Source organism: Heliangelus exortis, chromosome 2 (assembly GCF_036169615.1).
Source record: "Heliangelus exortis chromosome 2, bHelExo1.hap1, whole genome shotgun sequence".
In the NCBI taxonomy this organism is placed as follows: Eukaryota; Metazoa; Chordata; class Aves; order Apodiformes; family Trochilidae; genus Heliangelus; species Heliangelus exortis.
Window position 1 is genome coordinate 111,019,952 of NC_092423.1, and position 22,200 is coordinate 111,042,151.

General features: G+C 35.3%; 1 protein-coding gene across 4 annotated transcripts in view; it reads right to left on the bottom strand.

Annotated features, from left to right (window-relative positions):
- Nucleotides 1-22,200, bottom strand: part of ST18 (ST18 C2H2C-type zinc finger transcription factor) — a 181,865-nt gene that overhangs the window by 94,283 nt on the left and 65,382 nt on the right. Inside the window, exon 1 of one of the 4 annotated variants that reach the window (XM_071737530.1) lies at nt 6,106-6,262. The exons of 2 other annotated variants lie outside the window; for them this stretch is intronic. The gene's annotated coding sequence lies outside the window, so the exon portion shown is untranslated. Of the gene's footprint in view, nt 1-1,094; nt 1,194-6,105; nt 6,263-22,200 lie in introns of those variants that run through there. One more of the 4 variants, XM_071737531.1, reaches the window with a different exon arrangement.

The following is a 22,200-nucleotide window of genomic DNA, read 5'->3' on the forward strand; positions in this document are numbered from 1 at the left end:
ATTTTCCCAATTAAATAACTCTTCCAAAACAAAACAAAACAAAACAAACCCACACCAAAAATACCCCCCAAACCCAGTAATTCAGACTGGAACCTAAACCCACTTATTAAACTGTCTGTATTTGAAAAATCATTCTTAAAACAGTTCTCAGTGGTTTTGGGGAGGGGGAATAGGGGTGGTAGGTGGGCAGAGAAGCACTACTTATTTCACACAGATATCTTGCAGTATCATGTTGTTTTGAACTACCATCCCCTGAGCCTCCAAAGTGCAAAGCAGACAGAAACATTTTAGTAATGCAAACAAGACTTTCTGGCAACTTCCTGTTGCCATTTTTTCCAGCAAAAATAGAGTCCTGAGATACCACACTGAAACACTGCTGGTAAAGATTTAATCATTGGATACACAGGCAGACACCTGCTATTCTAAGGGATCAGCTGAACATTTTGCTGTCGTGCAAAGAAAATAATAGCAACTGTGCAACTGTTTAATAGCAATCTTTTAAACTCTTTAATTTCAGTTCTCTTAAAAGACAATGCTGACAGAGACATCATGTAAAATTCTGTTTTTCAAAGCATCCCAAAATTATATCTCCATAGTTGTAAAAGCTGTATCAGGTTTTTATGGGTGTAAATAGCTGGCTGGTGGATTGAAATGTGCATTCAAACACATAAGACATTTTCAGCTGATTTTTAGAGAAGTAAAAAGAAACTTTCTGTCTGTAAAGTTCATCAGATGTTGATGTACATCTGAGGCAGTGCTTATTGTGTGGCAGTTCATACAAAGATTATTTCTTTCACCACATTATTTCACTACAATCTCCGGTTCACAAAACACACACTTTCAGCTTACTTTCGGAATTCCAGAAACTTTTGTAAGCCGGCACATCAGACAGAGAGAGAAAAGGAAACAAACAAACAAGAAACAAACCCAACCTTGATTCCAGAGACATTTTTCTCCCCTTCGTGAAGTGACAGGGGGGGAGAAAAAAATCCCTTCATTATGACCTACTTGTCTAGAAACGGACTTTCAACCCCATGGTTAGGCTAAGATTTGCTCTACTTTCTCCCTAGGGCATAATTGTCAGACTGACTTACCGTGTGCCTTTTAGCCTTTGTTCTGCCTCTCACGCTGACATCAGGGAAGCAGTGATGTAGAATAAAGCAGGGGTGGGCTAGGTTAGTCCACTGTTTGTGTCGTTGTGTGGTGTGCAGGGACACTCTGTGATACTCTAGTGAGCTGCTAAGCTTTTTTTGTAGGCTTTGTGTCATTTACTTAACGACCAATCTCATTAGCTGCCAGGGTACAATGGGCTGATGCATTTTCTATGTACATACTCTACACAGTGACCCTCAAGGTTGCCGAAGGTCTATTTAATCAGTCAAAATGCTGAATATATTTGCAGTAAATCACTAAAAAAAAAAAATACGGGACCGCAGGGGTATCTCATGAGGGTTTACTCTTTCCTGGGAGTTATTTCCAGGTAATAAAGTGATAGGAGATGTAGGAAAAAGCAAGGGCAAAGAAGGGAAAAGGGTACTCACTGGGTTTGCACTGGTCACCTTTAATTTAGGGAACCTTGGGGGCCCTGCATATCGCTGTGTCTCTGCTTGTTAATTTCTCCATGCAGTTCATGCTTCAGTGTAATCATGTTATCACAATTAAACCCCTTTAAATAAGAAGAGCAGCACTAACAAAGTACACAGCCTTTCACACATTGGGGAGGGTATCTGTGTGTGTGGGGGGGCCTGATGTTTATTTATTAACTTCCTTACTACAGGCAACCTCAGGGCTGGCATCTTTGCATTTCTAACCTCTCGTCAGTTACAAGGTAAAACCTTTTTAACTCTTATGAAAAATGAAATGCTGAAAAGCCCTATGAATCACGACAGCTGTCCATAAGTAACAGGGAGAGTTCTATTGTCCAACTTGTCCCTGGGTAAAATGAATACTTTACAGCAGAGGCTGTTCAGCTTGGCTAAAGAGTGTGGGGAGAAGGGGAGGAGGTCACTGGAGATTTCGCACACTAATTTAATCTGGGAAAAGGACAGGCACTGCATCTCACTTGAACAGACTGGCGGCAATCTGGGCTCCCACAGAACTATCTCCTTTTGCCTGTGCTCTATTTATTCCTTATCTCTGTTTACCAACCGCTAGGTCCCTTTCATTCACACCACGAGGCCGTTCTCCTACTATCAGTCAGCAGCTGACACTGTGGAAGAGCCTCAAAGGCAAAAAAAAAAAAAAAAAAGGATCAAAACTAAACCAAAGCTGTATAAACAATGCAACAGTAGAAGTAAATGCATAAATCCTAATTCTTAACCCAACCCACAGGGTGCGAACAGAACCTTTATAGTAAATCCAACAAGCCCACCACAGTGAGCTATGGGCTACAGAGGAAACAGGGAAAAGCCAAATATCATTCATGAAATCACCATCTCAAGCAGAAACATTGAAAATAGGCATTGGCAGACATTTAACTGGTTTCAGGATAACAGGTTCATCAGTCCTGTGTATCCCTCAGCGAGTCATAAAGCGCACATTTACCTGTGCACTGGGTATAAGGTGAATAAGAGTCCTTGCCCCTTGCCCAGTTCATTTCAAAAGCCTTAGATAACTTTTCACTCACTGCTTGTGATTTAGATTAAAAGAATTAGAGGCAACCAATTAAAAAAAAAAATCTGTAGCTGGAGGTTTTGATAATTCGCAAAACTTAATATCTAGAAGTTAAATGTCAAGTTGTTATTAAAGCATTTATCTAATTAATCTTGCCTTTAGAACTCCAAATATTTCTATATTTCCCTCTGTCAGCTTTTAACTTATATCTTCCCCTCTTACTCTTATACAAGTTTTTAGAATTTACTATGATAAGAAAATTGGTGATTACAGTAACATAAAGCTTGTGACTGTAATACAAAAGTAAAGTAATAAACTCTCTACATTCAACATACTGTCTTTAGATTACTACTATGAATTAACTATAAATAAGTTTATTTTCTCATTTTAATGGGTCCTCACTTTGTATTCTTAAACTGACTTAAAAGGAAAGAAATTACAAGTATTCATAGAAAGACAGCAATATAATTTCAATGAAACATTCTGGCTTTTTAAACCTACATAATCTGTAACTCCCAAACTAACAATGTTCCTTGTGGAAAAGGAGTTTTGCTTTCAGAAGTGTCTCAACTTTTCAAGACATAAAATATTGGTTAACAGCATATAGTCAATATGTCAGCTGCCTGATCAAGATCATTACAACAATAACAAAGAAAATGCTCCTCATTATCAAAGATGATCAACTGGACCTAATTTCAGTTTTGATTTCCACCTATGTGCATTATGAGCAATGAAGTCTTTACTACTTGGATCCTTTTTTCCAAATGAATTAATGAATTAAATTTATCCTTTCACCAGCTGCTAGGCAGCAGATGGAACCATTTCTGAAGCCTTGTTGAATTCAATCCATAAAACTCATTTCCTAGGATTAGCAGTCCAAAGTTTCTTTTAATGTTTATATACCGCTTGGGATTTTGAATTTCATGATGTTAAACTTTCAATTTAACTATTTTTTTTCATTTCATATCAAACAAATATGATCGTTTGGATTTCTATAGCTTTGTAACCACACATTTCAGGTCACATAAGGACAAGAATTCATTTCAAAAGCAATCAAGTAATGCAAGATTGGGATCTGGGGTTTTTTGTTTGTTTGTTTTGTTTACATTGCAGCACTACCATAGAAACCGTTTGCGTTATACTCAAAGATTAATTTAGACTGGAAAAGTTTTACTGACTGTAACTTTGATAAAAACCTTCACATAAAAAAATATATAGTTACAATAAGTTATTTGAGAAAGTTATTGTGACCTGATGCTTTATTTGTTATTCACAGAAACAACACGCTCCTGAAATAAGTTTTTCAGACACTATTTTTTTTTTTTCTTTTACAGTGGACTTCAGGGAAAAGTTTATGTAGTTTTGAAGGCTGGTGGTGCAGGGAACAGTAGCAAATGGTGGCAGTTTTATGACCACTTAAGTAAAGAAGTAAAGAATATTTTCTGTACAGTAAGAGATGAAATTAATGAACTACAGTACCCTGGACAGCTCCCTTTTTTTCTCTGTTTTCTTCTCTCTGAAACAATAACAGAGAACTTTACCTGCCCTTTCCTTCACAAAGGTCCCTATTTATAGATCTTCAAATGAACTAAATTGTAATTTAACCAAAGTTTCTACTTCGGACAAAACTGCAAAAGAGAAAGGCAAACTAAAATACCCCCTTCCTCGCTCAGCTTTCAAAGACATATTATATTAAAAGTCCCAGGAATAAAACCTCATGATGTCCAAGTCTTCCTGTTATTTAACAAAGTAAATAAAAGTAAAAGAAAAAAAAAAAAAAAAGTGCTTAGTTCTTGCGTATAGTAGTGATTTCCGCTAATTTGGCACAAGAAATCTATATTAATCTAATAATGCAGTAAGCCAAGAAGGCCACATAATAATAATTACCATTCAGTAATTGAATATTTAGAAGGAGGAGGGAAAAAAGGGAAGACTGGTAATCTTAGCCTGCAGGCATGAAAGTACCATAATACGCAGATGATATTTACAAGTAAAAAAAAAAAAAAAAAAAAAAAAAATAAAAGGAGAGAGAAAGAAAAAGAAAAAAGTAATTCTCCAAACTGGGAAGCTAAGAGGCAAAACCTGTATTTAGAAATTCCTCATCATGAAACTCAGGTATTTGTCAGCCACCTAATAGCAGAAATATATTATTGTCTCAGATAAATCTTTCATTACAAATGCTGTAATTTTCCCAATGAATTACAAAACCAGTGTACAGTCAAACCAAAGAAGACACATCTACACAATTAATTTTACTAATTTAATTGACAAAAGAGATAATAAATGGTTGTTTTGAATCCTAAAAAGGTCCTTAACTGACAAGTTCACCCCATACAGTTTAAGGATAAAATCTGGGATTTGTACTTTTATAATCTATTAAATGAAAAATTCACAGCACCTTGCACAAGATTGTCTTGCTATTTACATATGAAGGAAGACAAACATCTGAACTAAGTGCTTTGTTAAAGACAAAAGAAAGTCAGAGAGAGAGAGAGAGAGAGCTATTGCTGATCAGTGTTAAAAAGACTTTCTCTAGCATCAAATGTTATTTCATAAAAATCATCCTCCTGCAAAATGTTGTCCCAGAAGGTCCATTTCATTCTTCAACCTTGCCTGATATTACTGTCATTTAACTTTCTAAAGATTATCCTGACAGAGACATTAATTCTAAAGTATAGTATTCCTCTTTTTAATCAGAAGCTCTCAGTTCACATTCTGAATTCCAAATAATTCAGAGGACTGAAATGTCACGCTTGTAAAGACCCTTTTTCACTTAGAATAATGCTATTAAACATATTGGTCAACAATCTTGATTTTAAAAACCTTGCGCATGATATAAAGCATTCTTAAATATCATGAGAAAGCTCTTTGGTGTCTGATACATAACTGCAAGTGAACCTGCAATCTACCGAGCAGTTCCTACAAATACACTGGTCCCACTCTCCCATCTCATTTTTATCCCTCTCTCTTTTATTTTATTTTATTTTTTTTAGTGATAGTATTTAAGTTCAGTAACTTTTCAAAATTAGAGGAAAAGTGTTGTTGTCATCATTTCCTCAAATCAAGTAGCTAGAGCTGCAAATTTGCACAGTTCTAAAATGTATATGAACAAAGGCTTTACTGAGGCAGTATAAATGCAATTGCACCATGACATTTTATTCAGAAAGCTTTCTCAAAGCGGTTACAAGTATCTACTTTTTAATTGAGGCCCAAAATAGCATTTAAGATAATGACCAAGCATACATTGTGGAAGAAACAGCATTAGTGTCATTTAAACAGAAAAGTTTGCAGAGAGCATTTTAAACACGGATTAAAACCCCTCAAACTTCCTCTAACAAATCTGTCAAGCCTTCAGCATTGATACATGGACAGGATCTGTTGCTTTTCGCAAAATAAGAGCACAAACAATAGAAAAGACAGAAAGTTACTGATAGTACAAGTTGCTTAAACATCAATGGGTTCAGAATAGTGTGAAAAAGTTGTTAAACTTACTTTATTTTTGTTTCCAAAACTTATATGTCTCTCCTCCCTTGTGTGCTGAACTCTGCACTAAAGCTGTGTCTTTGAAAGGTAGTTCCCATGATATGACATCCAGTGCCTTTGACTGCCTAGAGATAAGCACCTGCGTTTGTGTCCCCTCTTTACGTCACACCTCCCTATTCAAACCTTCTCAATATGATTCACATTTGCACATCAACAGCCTCATGCGCATACACAGATTTTTTTCGGCTCTGGGCCCAAAACTTTCACTTTAATTTTCATCACATGATTGCTGTGGCATATGTCCTTCCAAACCTCCCATATATCAGTCATCATGCAAATGAGATGGAATATCACTCCTCTGCAGCAGATGGCCAGGGATGATAACAATGGCTCAACAGAGGAGATTCAATGTCCCTGACTTTATCGCCACGGCAACAACAACCTAAAATATATGTAATGGAAGTGGTGCTTATTAATTTTGCAGGCTCGAGTGTTCTGATTTTGTGAGTGAATGGGCTGAGTTAAAAAGGGGGCTGTGTCCTCCTGCCTCTAGAAGACTATCTATAAAAGCCAGGGACCTGGAAATTATTTTCAGTGACTAAGAAGGCAACAGCCTAGCAATTATTTGAGTAATTAGGTGTAATTCCTCCCTGTAGGCCTTGTACCCTCCTGTGCTTGTTTCACAGAAGCTTGCGAATTAGACAGGCACAGATACTGAAAAGAAAAGCGCCTCAAGATATAGCAGGAGAGCTTGCAGGAACTAAGCTTCAGTGATATGACACTTGGCCTCCACCAGGCTTGGTAAACACAAGCCCCAAGCCATAAGTAAATAGAGGCCCCACTCCACAAACACAGACCAATTAAAATTACAAAGGCAGCCACACTTCTGGGTGGGGCTGGGAGAAGCTTTATTCTGCCGTGGTCTCACTGTGAGTTGCACACATAATAGTCTCTCAGTTCAGAGCACCAAGTACTGTATTTCCATTCCTATCTCTCCCTATCAAACCCAAGCACAAGGCTCTCTTCAGGCTGTGAGTTTCTCCCTAGGGATTTATCGTGTGCCTTTAAGGAAATGTTTCACAGTGAATTTTCCGTGTGTGTCGTCTTAAAAATGCAAACCAGGGAGAAGAAATAAATGCAGTGGTTTGCTATTTATCTTCAACAGATTAGCTGAAAGGAGTGGAGATTACCATTTTACCTCTGAGCAAACAAAATATCCACTGCCTCTCTTCACCCTGCTTATGCCACAACTTCCCCATCCTTCAATATTTTGAAGCATGTATGTAACCATTCCTCAGAAATAAAGTTCAGATATGAACTGTGTGTTCAACTAAAAAAGTGCATGTCTGGAAAAATGTATATGTATTTTTTTTCCCCTCAGAGGAAACCTTAGGAGAATGGAGAATCCTTTGTCTCCCTCTGCAGTAGAGGGGTGGACGTATAAGTAAAACTGATGAAAGACTTTGGGAAGTGGTGGCTCCCATTGTGTGCTAGAGATTTACTGCAGCACTGGACCAAGAAAGCTTGCTACCCCTCACACAAGAAAATTCTTCACAATTGATGAGATTGTTGAAAGTAATTTTCACTCCTCTCCTTGGAGCCCACACACTGTGAACACAAGTGGTGTGTAAATTTGAAGCCAGAGAGGAGATATCAAGTAGCACTATACCCCCCGGAGGAAAATCAGGATAGTGAGACAACACTTGAAGCAAGTGATAGGAAACTCCAGAGGCAGTGCTGGGTCTGTGGATCCTCCTCCTGTTTTGGCAGGGTTCAACACCACCACATTGCTCAGTTCTCTATTAGGATTTCCAGAAGTCAATTTCTACAAAGTTAAAACTTCCACCTAGAAAAATTGTAAATATTGTCACCAATATTGTAATCTTCCAGAATTATTATTTATCTTTTATACCCTTGTACAGAACCAAGCATTCACCTTCTGCCCCAGTAACAGATGCTAACAGAATACAAATGTTCAGTCCTGAATGATCACTCCTTTTCCACTACGAAAAAAAGTATTCTGGATGTGGAAATACAGTATGTCTGTTTTTACCAAGTGAAAATCAGAAGTATTTCTTCACTGTCTTTCTTATTGCCAACTCTTTATTAGCTACCAATGGAAGCATTTCAAATACAAACAAGTGTAAAATAAAGCTTATTGTTCATCTTTACCTCATAATGTGGATTTCGCAATTTCATTTTTGAAATATGAACTATGATGTTACTGATGACTTTGTTTCTCTTCTAATTTGGGAATAACTAATGGATATGGCTGTTACAGTGAATGGAAGAGATAACTGTGGTTCAAGGCTATGCAAAGCTCAAAGCTTTGAACCTCCTTGTAGTGGATCTGTAGTTGGACAGAAAGCCAATACACAGCGTACTATAGGAATGATGCTTTCCCGACAGCTTGTGTTATTTATGGGACTGGCCACTGTCTTCTGAACCAGATGGAGCTTTTTTCCTAGTAGATTTTTGGTTTTTTGTTGGGGTTTGGTTTGGTTTGTTTTTTGCTTTTTTTTTTTTTTTTTTTTTTTTTTTTGTGAGCTGCTGTGCATGTCCCTAATTGAACATAGAGGGAGATTGGCATTTAGGTCACTGTCTTTATATTTTGCAGTGTTAAGGATAGTGTTGGGCTCTTTTATCTTAAAGGTGCAGCTCCTTTAACAGTGATGCAGATGCTTTCATATCATGGGAAGGATATGGGATGAGGGGATGAGCAAAATCTGCAGAAACAGGTTAAATTTTCCAGTCTGATTATTATTTTTATGGTGTAGTGTCATGATATTAAAAACTACTTTGTCATTAATCAAAGATTTCTACTGAAAAATAAAAGACTTTAAAAGAGCCTAAGAAAAAATCGTAAGCTAATGGTTGTCATATATCAGGTAGACCACAGCAAAGACAAAACTTCCTTTGTAGACTGTACAACAGTAATGTGGTTGCTCTTCAGGTCCAGAGGAAACTCAAAAAAAAAGCACAGAACTTTAGTACTATGAAAGTTGTATTAAATAGTACTAAAATGTTCAGTGCTTTTAACTGAATTTAACTTATCTTCACAGTTAGCAAAGCAAGAACGAAATTTCTTAAAAGGAAAAAAAAAGTTTTTATTTCTTTGCAGAAATACATGTACTGTTTGTGTTCCCACATCTTCCGAAATAACATTCCAGATCTTCTTTAAACAGACAAAACTTGTCTATAAACCCTAAGAGATGAGAGGAAACATAAAATGTGTAAATAATATTGTAAATAAAATTCAACATACAGACTAATTTCTATTTCTAAAACCAGGTGTTAACGCAATGGAATCATAACTGAATACTTTGGAAGTAGAGAGAAATCAAATAAATCAAAGAGATTACATGAGATATAGTGGAGAGCAAGAAATATGGGAGGAGAACCTTGAGTAAAGAGATAAAAAAAGAAGAGATAAAAAAAATGAAATATTCTTCACTGGTGCCAGTAAATTCATGGCATATGTTGGCATCATCAAGCATCAAGTGCATAGTCATTATAGACCATAACATTGCCAAAGTTGCTAAACCCATGTAGCACCTGGTTGAATAAAAATAATAAATCAGCCTGGAGAGAATTATGTTAGCAGGCTCATCCTAAGGAAAACTGCCAGATACACACATAGAAGAAAAACTACAAGTCATTAAACATTCAACTTTGAAATGACATTTCAAAAGTGTACTAAACATGTTTGTACGGCGTATTACTTCAAAAGTATCAATTTATAGGAATTTAAAGGATGAAGAAGAAAAGATACCTGATCTAGTATGAAAAAGGGAATGATTATCCAAATAAAATTATATATTGACGGATGTGATTGTTATGTTTATCAGTGTGTTCTATATGAAATGCTCTGTTCACAGAAAGCTTTCACCTCCTTAAATGTTTACTTAATTGTACCCTAGAGAAAGACAGGAAATTTTGGACCACTCCTTTCCTGTCAATAGATTCTACCACAGAAAGCTGGAAACAGATGCTTCAAGTGAGTTTTCTCCAAGACTTCCAGTGCAGGTCTGCACTCAATTCTCTTAGATTTCTGTAAAAATACTCAAGGGGGTGTGGACAACTATCCATTTATTGCATTTGAGTTACAGTTTTGTGCAATTCAGAAAATCAGGCTGATCTAAAACTGGAAAATATTTTTCTCTTCACAGTCTTATTTACTTTAATATATAGCCTTAATAAGTAACTGAAAGAAGTTATTTAATAAGCACTGAAAATTAGATATAGGTGATGTCTAATATGGATTAAGCCTTTCAGGAAAACCCCATAATAAGGCTAAATATTAAGAGTAACAAATTTTCTCTGCTCTTGCAGATAATTAAAAAACCCATACACCTTCAAACACATCTTTCTCCTAACCATGGTATTATTAAATGCATAAATAAGAAAACCAATAATCATATTACTGGTAAGAAACTTTCTGTCATGGATAATGCTAGATTGTCATTTGCAATTTAGATAGCTGATTAGGTGGAAAAAGTAATTTGTGTCATAATATAGTAGTTTTCAAGTTATTTTGAGTATTGACTCAAACAGGATTACCCTCTTTAGGTCCAGTTTACTTTATAGAACTTCTAAATTGTTGATCTGATTACTTCCTGTTTTATGAATTTTTGTCTGTATGTGTCATTACTACCTCTCACATCATATATAAATAAGGATGACATCACTAACACCTCCATCCTTTGCCTCTGAAAATTTCATCACAAGTACTTATAGCATTAGACAAAATCTTGTTTGGGAAATAATTCTTTTCAATAGAGAAAATGGATCCTGGAAATCCTAACACCCAGCTCACTTATCTCACTGTCCATGTATTCCTGAGGATTAGCAAACTCAACACAGTTGTATAATTACTCTGGGATGTGACAATTGTATCTTTCCCTCAGTTGCCTTCATGTCTTTCCTCAGTCTTTTCACTGAAGCCTACCCATGGCCCTCCAAGTAGAAAGAAGCATTCCAGGTTCTCTTTGGGAAACACCCATCTCTGATTTTTATTTGCCTGCAGGCTTCTGCCTCTGTTTCTGTCACTCACATACCATGTCTTACAGATTAGAGAAGTCAACAGGTAAACTCTCTTTTACTGAACACCTAAATTCTTGTCCTCATATCTTCCTAGGCTTCCAGTTATGGTTCTTCAGAGTTTTATTTCTATTCTGATATCTGTTTCTTGGAAAAGGGCCTAGGCAACCTTTTTGACTGCTTCCTCAGCAACACACATAAACTTCCAACATCTCTTGCCAGCAATGCCTTACCTGATCCCTGACAAGTGCTTCCTTCATGAAATCCAGTGAATCATATTCTTTTCACTCTGCTTATGTGCAGAACACACTTATCATCCAAAGAAAAGCTTAATGATATTGTAAAAACAGTGACTTTAATGCACCTGGGTTTTAAGAAGCCTGAATGTCAGTGCAAAATTCAAATGGGTCTGAAAATTTAATTATCAAGATGCAAACAGCCAGTCAAAAAAAAAATTTAAACTATCTTGTGTGGATATAAAGAGTGAAAATATTGACATCTTTTTCCTCCTTTCACTCTCAAGTATTTTGGCAATGGATTAATATTTTTCCTGCTGCTCCTAAATTTTTAGAATTTATTTTATAGATGTATCCTACTGAAAACAATCTGATTTGTTCAGAACCATCTTCCCAGCACAGATTTTTCTATTTTTTTTTCAGCCTTGTCAAATGTCATTATTTTCTAAATTCTCTAAGTTTAAAGTGTAATTTTTACATGATAATGCAATAGTCTTTTTAAACTTTACTATAGTGTGTTCAAAGGTCAAGTGATACACTAAATCACAGAGTCATCTCATATGGATATCTGAAACTTTACATGAAAAGAAACCCAAGTCAGATTCAACTGTGTATGCAATATTGTGTTTGTATATAATCACAATTAAATCTAAATTTATATTCTGATGTGTCTTGTCAGCATTTAAAATACTGTACTGATACACTAAATAATGACAGTACTTAATATTATATCAGAGTATACAACATGGGATGTCCAAACGACTATAAATAGGTAAATGGAAAATAGTCTCAGGTTTAATACATCTGTAAAGTAATGTGCTTTTTATATGTATATTTAAACATATGCTTACAGCAGGGAAGAAAAATTTCATTCTTTCTAACACTGAAGAGATGATTTAAAGAGAATGGAAATAACACCATGAACCTTTTCTAAACGGATTAAACAAAAGTAAGAGAGAGGCATTAAGTTTGGTTTGTGGGGGTGTTTTCATTTAATCAAAGAGCCCTGTAAGGATGTCAGTTATTTACTCATAAATAATTTAAAATTCTTGGATCCAGGGGAGGATAACAACAAAATGGAAACAAATAAACAAACAAACAAACAAAAAATAAGGAAATATCTTGCTTTCTTTTCTTACACAGTTTGTTGAACAGCTCTGTGACCAGAGGCTCTTCTTGGACCTAATCCTAGGAAGTGAGCCAAGCATGATCAATAAGGCTGAATGCTGGGAGTGTCTCATATTCACCACAGTGGCATTTGGAAATCTCCAGATTGCATTCAGTAGCCCTCAGTCTTTTCTTGTGGCCTTTCTAAAAGTAGTCTTTTAGTTTCACACACATTCCCTCTGTGCTGGAAATTCCAAGAAACACGTGGAGAGCTCCACAACTAAGCACTTGCTCAAAAACTCTGTATAACTACCTCACTTCACATTGAGCTATTTACCAAAAAACTAGATATGAATTACTTCTGAAAATGTTGATCAGATTGCCTAACCCTACATCCATACAAATCACCAGCAGAATATTTCTACTGCCATCACCAGCAGAAAAATTAGACCCATCCCTCCTGATAGAGAAAAAGCAATTGCATTGTTTTGAAAAATTCTTTGTAAATTATTTCAACTAATAAGGGCAGGTATGGTAGCAATAAAAAAGTAAAAAATTTGGATTATGTTAAGTTTTTCCTTAGGGCCTTTAACTTTTTAACTGTTAAGAAATTTTTCCTAAATTTTACACAAAAAATAAAAGGAAAAAATCCCAATCAAATCCTCCCACCCCACCAAATAAAGAAAAATTCTCATCTGTTCTTCTTTTCTTCTGGAGAAAATATGGCAATTTGTATTCCAATTTTTCAAGCCAAAGTTACAGGGGGCTAAAATAGGGCTTTATAATGGAAGCTGATTGCAACCCTAACTATAGAGGGGCTACTGCCTTTCCATAATAAAGAGCTGAGCATTTCCAAGGAGAGGAGGAGAATACTGCTCTGCATGATTTCTTGTAATTTTGTTTTTTAAAATTAAGGTTGTGTCTCAGGAACTTTCTTAGTTCTTTTAAGTATGAAGTTTGATATTTCACATCATGTGGTTTTAATTTTGATCTAACACACCAACATTTTGCAGTTGATACATTTGGAAAAAATGGGGAACAATATGAAGTTTTGCACTTTGTCAGTGCTGTGATCCTAATTTAGTTTGTTTGTTGGTTTGTTTTTTTTTTCTTTTCCTTTTCATATGAGTCATGTGAATAGGCTGTGCAGGCTAAAGCAGCAATTTAAACATATTTGGATTTAGTTTGCTTGCTTTGTATTGTCTCCTTGCTTAACGGTAGAATGATTTTTGACTGTTTAAATTTCAGTCTGGAATGAGTGCTGGCTGTTATTCCTTTTTCTGGGCATAAAATGGGGGAGACCACAGAGACAGTGTCAGGAATGTAAACTGTGATCATAATAATCAGTGCCCAGGTATGAGATTGTTATCCTGTTTCTGTTGCAGAAAGGTTAAACTAGCATTAAATGTTTTCCAGTTGGCTGGCTGCTCCATCACCATTAAAGACCACTGAAAAATGACCAACAGTAAATAAAAGAATGAGTATAAATTTACAATGGTTTTAAATATTTAAAATTCAAATTGTTTTGGGTTTGTTTTTGTGTTGTGCTTTGGTTTTTTTTCCCCAGTGTCTTCAGGTTAGTGCAAAAGAGATGAGATTCAACAAACTGGATATCCATTACGTGCAAAGATTTATGTGCACATACATCTAGACATATGGACATATGGTCTGGACTGCAAAACTTTGATGTTCATTAAAGTGCATTTTTATCTATTTCTCCATTTCTACTAGTATTTGGAAAACCTATGAAGATAGAATCTGAATCTGTATTATGTCTATGATTATTGATCCTAACACTTTTTCATTATAATATGTTTTCATTATAATGCAGAGCATTGTCCCAAATTTAAGAGCCTTTCATTAAGGGATTACATTTAAGGGCCTACCATACTTACCATTAGACCTACTGAATATAAAGGCTTTCACCTTTTTAGGGATAGCAGGCAAAAACAACCCACACTTCACCTGTACAAAAGACAGGGAGTTTGTCTCATAGATTGAAAACTCTTTGGAGCAGAACTATAATATCCCAATGAGTCTTGCTAAAATACTCAGGGATTTGAATTATTCTCTGCTGAAGGAAATTAGTTTAAAAATTTAATTCTTACACATGCGTATTAATAGAAATTATGGAATAAAGAGCTATATCTGAAGACAAAATTTACTTTAAAAAGTTGTTAGCATTCAAAAGGTCTGAAAGATAATACTGCATTTTGACACCTGATTCAACAGTGTCTGTTCATATTTCTGCCTAAAAATATAACACGTGTATTTTATTGCTGTGTATTCATGTTTATTGTCTTTCAAGCTAACCTCATCCCTTCCAAATATTATGGAAAACAAAAGAAAATATTGTTCAAAAGTATTGTTCAGAAAATAAGAACACTTGGAAAGAACATTTTTACATTACTAGCAAAGAAAATCAGGATCATGCATTTTTGAGTATATTTTCTTTCTGTTTGAGGCATTTGAAGTGAAAAAATAAATAAATCTATAAAGTCTTCAAGCAGAGAATTATTTTTTTTCTCTTCAAATTTATGTGTGAATAAATAGTGAAAGAACAGTTACTAGTACTATGCTTACACCATTTTTTTATCAGTCAGTTGAATATGCAGAATGTTTCAATATTTTTATACTGTATCTAAAACATAATTTTATGTAGTAAGTGTTAAAGAAACCTCTGACTACATACGTATCCCTCTAAATTCCTATTTACATACAAAACAATCATGACCCACTTTGCAAGGGTAAAAAGTAAGTCCCTTAAAAAAAACATAAATGTAATTTTCCCTGAGAAGCCTACCAGAGAAACCTACCAGAGAAACCTACCAACTGATATTTTTAATTCTGATTAGAATGTGCCATTGACTAACACCAAAATAAAATCACAGATACACTAGGAATGAAGTAAAAATGGATCTTTCGATTCTTTTCCTAATTAACTCACTAAAGATATGATTAATTTTATAAGGTTTTAAAGCATCAATATGCATTAGTTTGCATGCTGCTGTATTTAGAAAGCCAGTTAAGGACAGAAATTCTGGTGCAGTAAACACTGTCAAACACAGAACAAGAAATAAAGAGCACATATGTATACATATGTATAGTATAATGTCTTCTTCAAAAAAGTAATCTTCAAATAAATACATGGTGAGTGTAAAATCAGGTAAAGCCAGAAAATTCACATCTGTGTCTTTAATGTTTTACTTGCTTAATTAGTTTAGTTGAAATTATTCCCTTCTTTGTCTTGAAGACTTAAACTTTCCATAAATAAACCATACATCCAGTAGTTTTAAACACACCTACCTCATTCATGCAACCCACTAGACCTTCTGTCACTAAGAAAAGGCCTGTCACTGGGACTTTAACACATTTCAGTGTGGCTGACAGTGTTCCTAGGGAAAAAAGTGCAGTTCATTGTATTGACCAGGAACCGTATACCACTAACACTTAATGGCTATTTTAAATATTAAAACCAGTCTTAAATGATGTTGCCAAAGAATAATAAAGAAAAAGTAGCCACTTTTTATTAAAAGAACAAAATAATTAAGGGTTTAGAGGACAGAGCCAACATATTAAAAGTTTTTTCCTAAGATCGGCTGATACCCAGAACTTGTTAAAGAGAACAGGTTTCATGTGCTAGCTGTGAGACTAATGATTTAACAGCTACTGACTTTTTAGTTCCCACATGGAACATTGCTAAGGGCTAGCCTACCCTACACACCATTGAAATAGAAATGTTGAGACCCAGTGCAAACATGTTACCTCAAAATCTCAGAATTTATTTTCTTTCATTAACTTTGGACCTTAAACGTACGACATTTTTTTGTGGCTTAAAAGTATATAAGCATCTGTTAACAGAAGCCCTTTATTTCACATAACAAGAGAATTCTGTTTCTAATGTGTCACCAGCTGCTCAGTCAAAATGGGTTCTATTAGAACTAATTTAATTTTACATAAGTTGATCTATTTGCATTTCGAGGCTCCAGTTAAACGACTAGGTACTATTTTGTAGACTGATCCTGCTTCAAGCCTCAGTGTATGGACAATGCTTAATCAGTGTGTACATCAGCAAATAAACATAATCAGCAAGTGCACTAATTAAGCCAGGAAAATTTTGCAACATGCATACACTGTATGGATTAACAAGGCAATTCATTAGAAATCTTAATTATGGAATATTATATTTTCGGTACGTTTTATTTTATGATGCTTTTTTTTTTTTTTTTCACTTTTTTTTTTTTTTATGATGCTTTCAGATGAGCTTTCTCTAAATACAGAAGCCATCTACACTTCCCAAAGTAGTCAGTGAGATCCTTTTAACTCAGGCACATCTATGTAGCCTTTAGTCTGGAAGCCTCTGTGATAAACATGCTTTGTTATCCCCAACCTGATAACCTGATGTGCTCTCTTAAACAATCAGTTGCTAATCAAATGTTAATATGAAGATGACTGAAAAATAAAAGCAAAATAAAACATATAGATAAAAATGTCATTTGGTGATTAGGAGCCTCTCATCCTTAAAATCAGTTTTTATCACATTTATTTCTGAAAAGGAAACAAATAAACACTTAGAGCCTGAGACACAGAACTCAGGTTTTAATGAGAAAAGCTCCCATTGAACTCGGTACACTTCCAGGTTTTAGTATAAGCTGGCTGCAAAATTCCAGTCTGAGGTAGGGACATCAATAAATTCCAAACCTGCATGGGGGTAAATATATAAGTTCCTCTTCTTTAGCAAACAGCCCCACTCAGCTGACTCCCTGTTCTACAGAAGATCACTTCCTATTGTAGACCTTCACGTAAACTTTTCTGCTGAAAGGGATCTGCACATGGAATGAAGGAAACTGGGAAGATTTTCTCATGTGAAGCAAAAAGAGCCAACCAAGCAGCATGTATCAGTGTAAGTGGACTTCATACAACAGACTTTATTTGTCAGACTTGTGTTACCGTATAATTGACTTCGTCTAGGGTTGTTCTGTACCAGTGGAGGAAGACTCAGAAGGTTAGCATAGGTTTCCTCTGTGTGGCCAAGCAATAGGATGTTTCAGAGATGCACATTAGTAAGCTCCTTATATAATTCCTAAGCCTTGCATGTACACCTCTCATTCACAGAGAAGACTACCATGATTGTAAATAATAGTGAAGTGGTTCCTGCAGGACCTACTGAGCAGAGAGACTGGCACTGCTTCCAGCAGTGAAAGGACATGTAACTATCCTTAGGAAATTAGAAATATTTATCATAATAGAAACCTTATTGAAATGTCCTCATTTCTCAGGTGCTCCATATCCAGATAGTCCAAGAACATCCCCTGGAGGACCTGTACATTTAACTCATTATTCCAATGTGTGAATGGGAGAACAAGAAGAGTGGAAAGTCCCCTAACATATTCTTTTGAAACATTCAATTAGCAGTCCTGGGAAGGAGATTTCTACATTGGCAGAAAAAAAACAGACTGTGTCCTCTCTAATGTGATATAAGGCATCCTTATTGCCCTTTAGGAACTCACTCATTGCCCCATTCCCATCCTTATCTCAAAAATCTCTTGTGGGACGTGCACATATATTTTTATCTCAATAGAAACAATCTGCATAAACCATCAGCAGATTCAAAGCTGGAAAATATTCTACCCATTAGGAAAACGGGTGAAATGATGTTATGAATCTTTACTGTTACCATAGCTAAGCTTATTTCTTAGAAGACAGATGCAACTGAAGTTCAATGTAAGTTTAGTTTAAGTCCAGTGGGAAGGATGAAGTCTGAATAATAGCAAATGGGCACACCTACATGTTTTCCTTTTACCACAGTACAGGATAAATTCTGCTCTCATTTCTATCACACTTTGGATGTAAAATATTCCTTTAAACTGCCAGGGTTGCTGACCCCTTGATATCTGTCATATTGAGTGGAATAAGTCAGCCGAAACTTGAATATTACTTTACATTAAGACAGTAAAGTCCATGGCCTTTAACTGTGTACTTTAAAAATACTGTCAAAGAAGAGTTATGCTCTGGTCTGGTGGTAGCAGAAATGCCAAACAGTGCCTATATTAGTATAGTCCCTTGGCATCTGCATGAGTCATAAACGTGTCTTTTGGCCACTGCTTCATTTATTGCTCATTCTGTTTGTTGTGGACTGATAAAGGCAGATATAAATAGAAAAATGCTTACGTAGTATGACGGACAGATTTTGTTGAAACATTTTCAGTACCCCAGCCAAAGCCTGATAGAAATATCTATTATTGGTATCTGAAAAGTCCTATCCCATAAAAGATTATTCATGTATATTTAGGCCACAATTACCATTTTATTTGTGGCAAAAGGCATTAAAAAAAAAAAAAACCCAAAAACAAAACCAAAAAAAAAAGGAAAAAAGAAAAAAAAAAAAGGAAAAAAAGGAATAAAGCAATGGCTAATATATTCAGTGAAAGCACTTAGTAGATATATGAAATATTCATGTAGGGGACACAGGGCTTAACAGCACAATAAAAATGCATTCCCAAAACACAGGCCAGATCACTTAAATGAGATGGAAAAGGATATGTGACAGCACCAAACCCTTGTCCAGAGTTCTGGCCTAAAGGCAATGAAATAAGTGAATTGACGATCTGGGTAAAGCTTTTGTTGTTGAGAGCAATATTTCACATATTCTTTGTATGAACATGACAAGAGAAAATTACTTTTGCATCCAGTTCTTCCTTCTGTCCTAAATCAGCCTATGATACAGCTTGTTTCTTAAAAGGACATTGGTTACCATCATAGTCCAACAGTACAGAAATTAAAAGATTAAAGTTCTGAAACTTTCCTAATCCTGCAGTAATACTTCTTTTCACATCACAGATTGTACTTACTGCTTTCTTGAGAACACTAAATTATGATATTGCCTGGCTTTTAATTTGAGTTAAAAAATAAACTAAGATGCCTTTTTATAAAGTTCACTTCAAGTATAAATTAATTTGCATTAGTTTATCAGTTACAAAGTATATTTGCCTTTGAGCGATGACTTTGTCACATCATAAAGTCATGGAAAATTCAATCTGTCATAGGCTGAAGGGCCAAACTATAATAACTTCATTACAGCATCACAAAGGGAGATACAGGAAATTATATTGACGGTAAATTATTCCTATCAAATCTCAGCAGTTAGAGGACTTTTCTAATATCAATTTAGAAGGATACAATTCTATGCTATTGCTGATTTCACAAAACTGAGAGGTCATGCTGAGCAAGTGTGGACAAAACTGTTATTCCATTTGAATATATGTTATAAAATATAAGATTCTACAGGCTTGCTTCAGGGACCTCTTCTCTACTAATATTATCTTAGGTCTGAGTTATCAGCAATGGTGAGAAACAGCAGGTTCTTTCATGTGAAAGATGCAAATGGTCACATTCTCAAATTTACAAAACTCTTAAGAAATAGTTGTTAACATCAGCCTTCACAGGCCCCAAAGACTTTGCTGCTAACTCTGGTTATTGCCAGCTGGGTTATATGTAAACACATATATTTGTATAGTTGCTGTGCAATAGATATAATCCTGAACTACAGGATTATAGTGCTGTAGGATTGTCCTGTCCTAGTAAAATGGTACAGCCAGGTAGAAGTGCCTATCAGTGCAGTTGTAAATGGAAAGACTTCAGAACTGATTTAAATCAGGCACACCTGGTTTACACCCCTGCTGAACCTGATTCAAATACTGGATTTTTCAAACCCACTAGTTTAACTATCTCACTTGCTAAAACAATCTAACCACTTAAATTTGCATATATAAATAAATATTTTGGGCACACAAGCTACAGGATTTCCAGATGCCAAGTGCAGACATTTGAAAACCTGGCCCTAAGTGTCATATGCTACCCTTGATTGATGCACACAGATCAAAATGACTTCAGAGAGAGTTCTACACACAGATTGAGGGTAAGATATGGCTGCAATAAAATGAACATTAATCTACGAACAGTGTTGTTCTCCACCATAGGGCAATGATAGATTCATAGTAAACCTTTTCCATCTGTCAAGTGCACTGAAGCCTTCGTGTGCCTATACTAATATTCTTTCATATTTATAGGAGTGATTTTTGAACATTATATCAGACTGAAAATAAAACATACCGAATAAAAATAGAGGTAAAAAAATTCAGGAAACTGGCTTGAAAAAAAAAAATGTTGGTGATGCTCAGCTGTGTAGCATTGTATTTTGAAGAAGCAGAGCAAGGTATTTCTGGATATAATGTGAACCAAAGATTTGATTTCTTCACCAGAAGAAGTTTTTCCACTTGAACAGGATGCCAGGGGATTGGTTGTGTTTCTGGACATAAAGAACTTATAGAAGTATTACTTAGGGACATGGTTTAGAAGAGGACTTGACAGAGCTAGGTTAGTGGTTGGACTGGATGATCTTAAAGGTCTTTTGAACCAAACCAGTTCTGTGATTCTATGACTGTAACTTGCAAAATGAACCTGGCTTCAAGCTGAGAAATTAATTGCAACTAATTTCACTAAGCATCACTAAAAGGCAAATGTTGAGAGCCTATTAAATGAAATAGTTGCCTATATAGTATATAGTTGCCATATAGTATATGCTATGCCACCAGCAGAATCATGGTTTAGAGGAACTGGTCAACCTCCATACCAACAATGGAGAATGAGGACTGCAGTACTTCTCCTGCAGCCCATTAGGTTTCTTCTTCTGCTTGAGACTAGCCTAGTGTTAAATTGAAGATGAAACATGGAGTGAACATTACATAAGATTTGACTTTTACAAGAACCAGCTCAAACAAGTTCACGGTGTAGGTAAATGTATTGAGGCAAATAATGAAAAGTAATACTCTAATAGTCATAGCTTCATTTACTGCTAATAACTGAATTTAAAATAATATTATTTGATCATTTAAAGAGCTGGGAGAGTAATGAAAATAATTACTCATTAGTGTGTTAGCATAAGTTGATGGAAGAATGCAAATAGGTCCCATAATGAAACATTATTTGACTATCTATACAACTAATTGAATAATGGAAACATTTAGCCACCAATAATATATTAATCTATCTGCAGAAAAAAGGAAACAAACAATTTGTAAATCAGACCTACATTAAAAGTATCTGATGAGTATTTGTAATATTGTCCAAAATCTTTGTTATTTTTACAAAGAATACGAAAGCTTAGCGCAATAATATTGTCATTTACAATGAAAAAGCTGCAAAAAGGAAATAATTTGGCTGGAACACACTCATATAATTGATCCACTTGTATATTTAACTTGATGAATGGGATGACATTACAAAGCATAAAAGAAAGAATAATATCATACTTTAGGTAGAGGACCAAGAACTAGATGACCTGATTTCTACTTGTAGGCCTGTCATCAATTACTTTCACAGGGTTTTCACCCCCATACTTGGAAATTACTTGTTTCTGAGCTAATTACATTCACCTTAGGAAAATAAATGAGCTTTATTCACAGTTCTGTGAATAACTGAGTACCCTTAAGTACCTTTGAGTTAGGATGACTGTAGTAACATGGGTACAATTAACTGAGACTCTGTAAAATTGAATGCTTGAAAGAAACAATATTCATACATGGTATCTCACTTCATCTGCTCAAGGATCGCTTTGAGGGAAGCTTTCACCAGTCTCCAAGTTCACGATGTCAGTGCAGGATCCAAGGTGATGAAGCAGCAAAGAATAAATTCCTTATTTCAGGAATCTCAGTTTATCCAA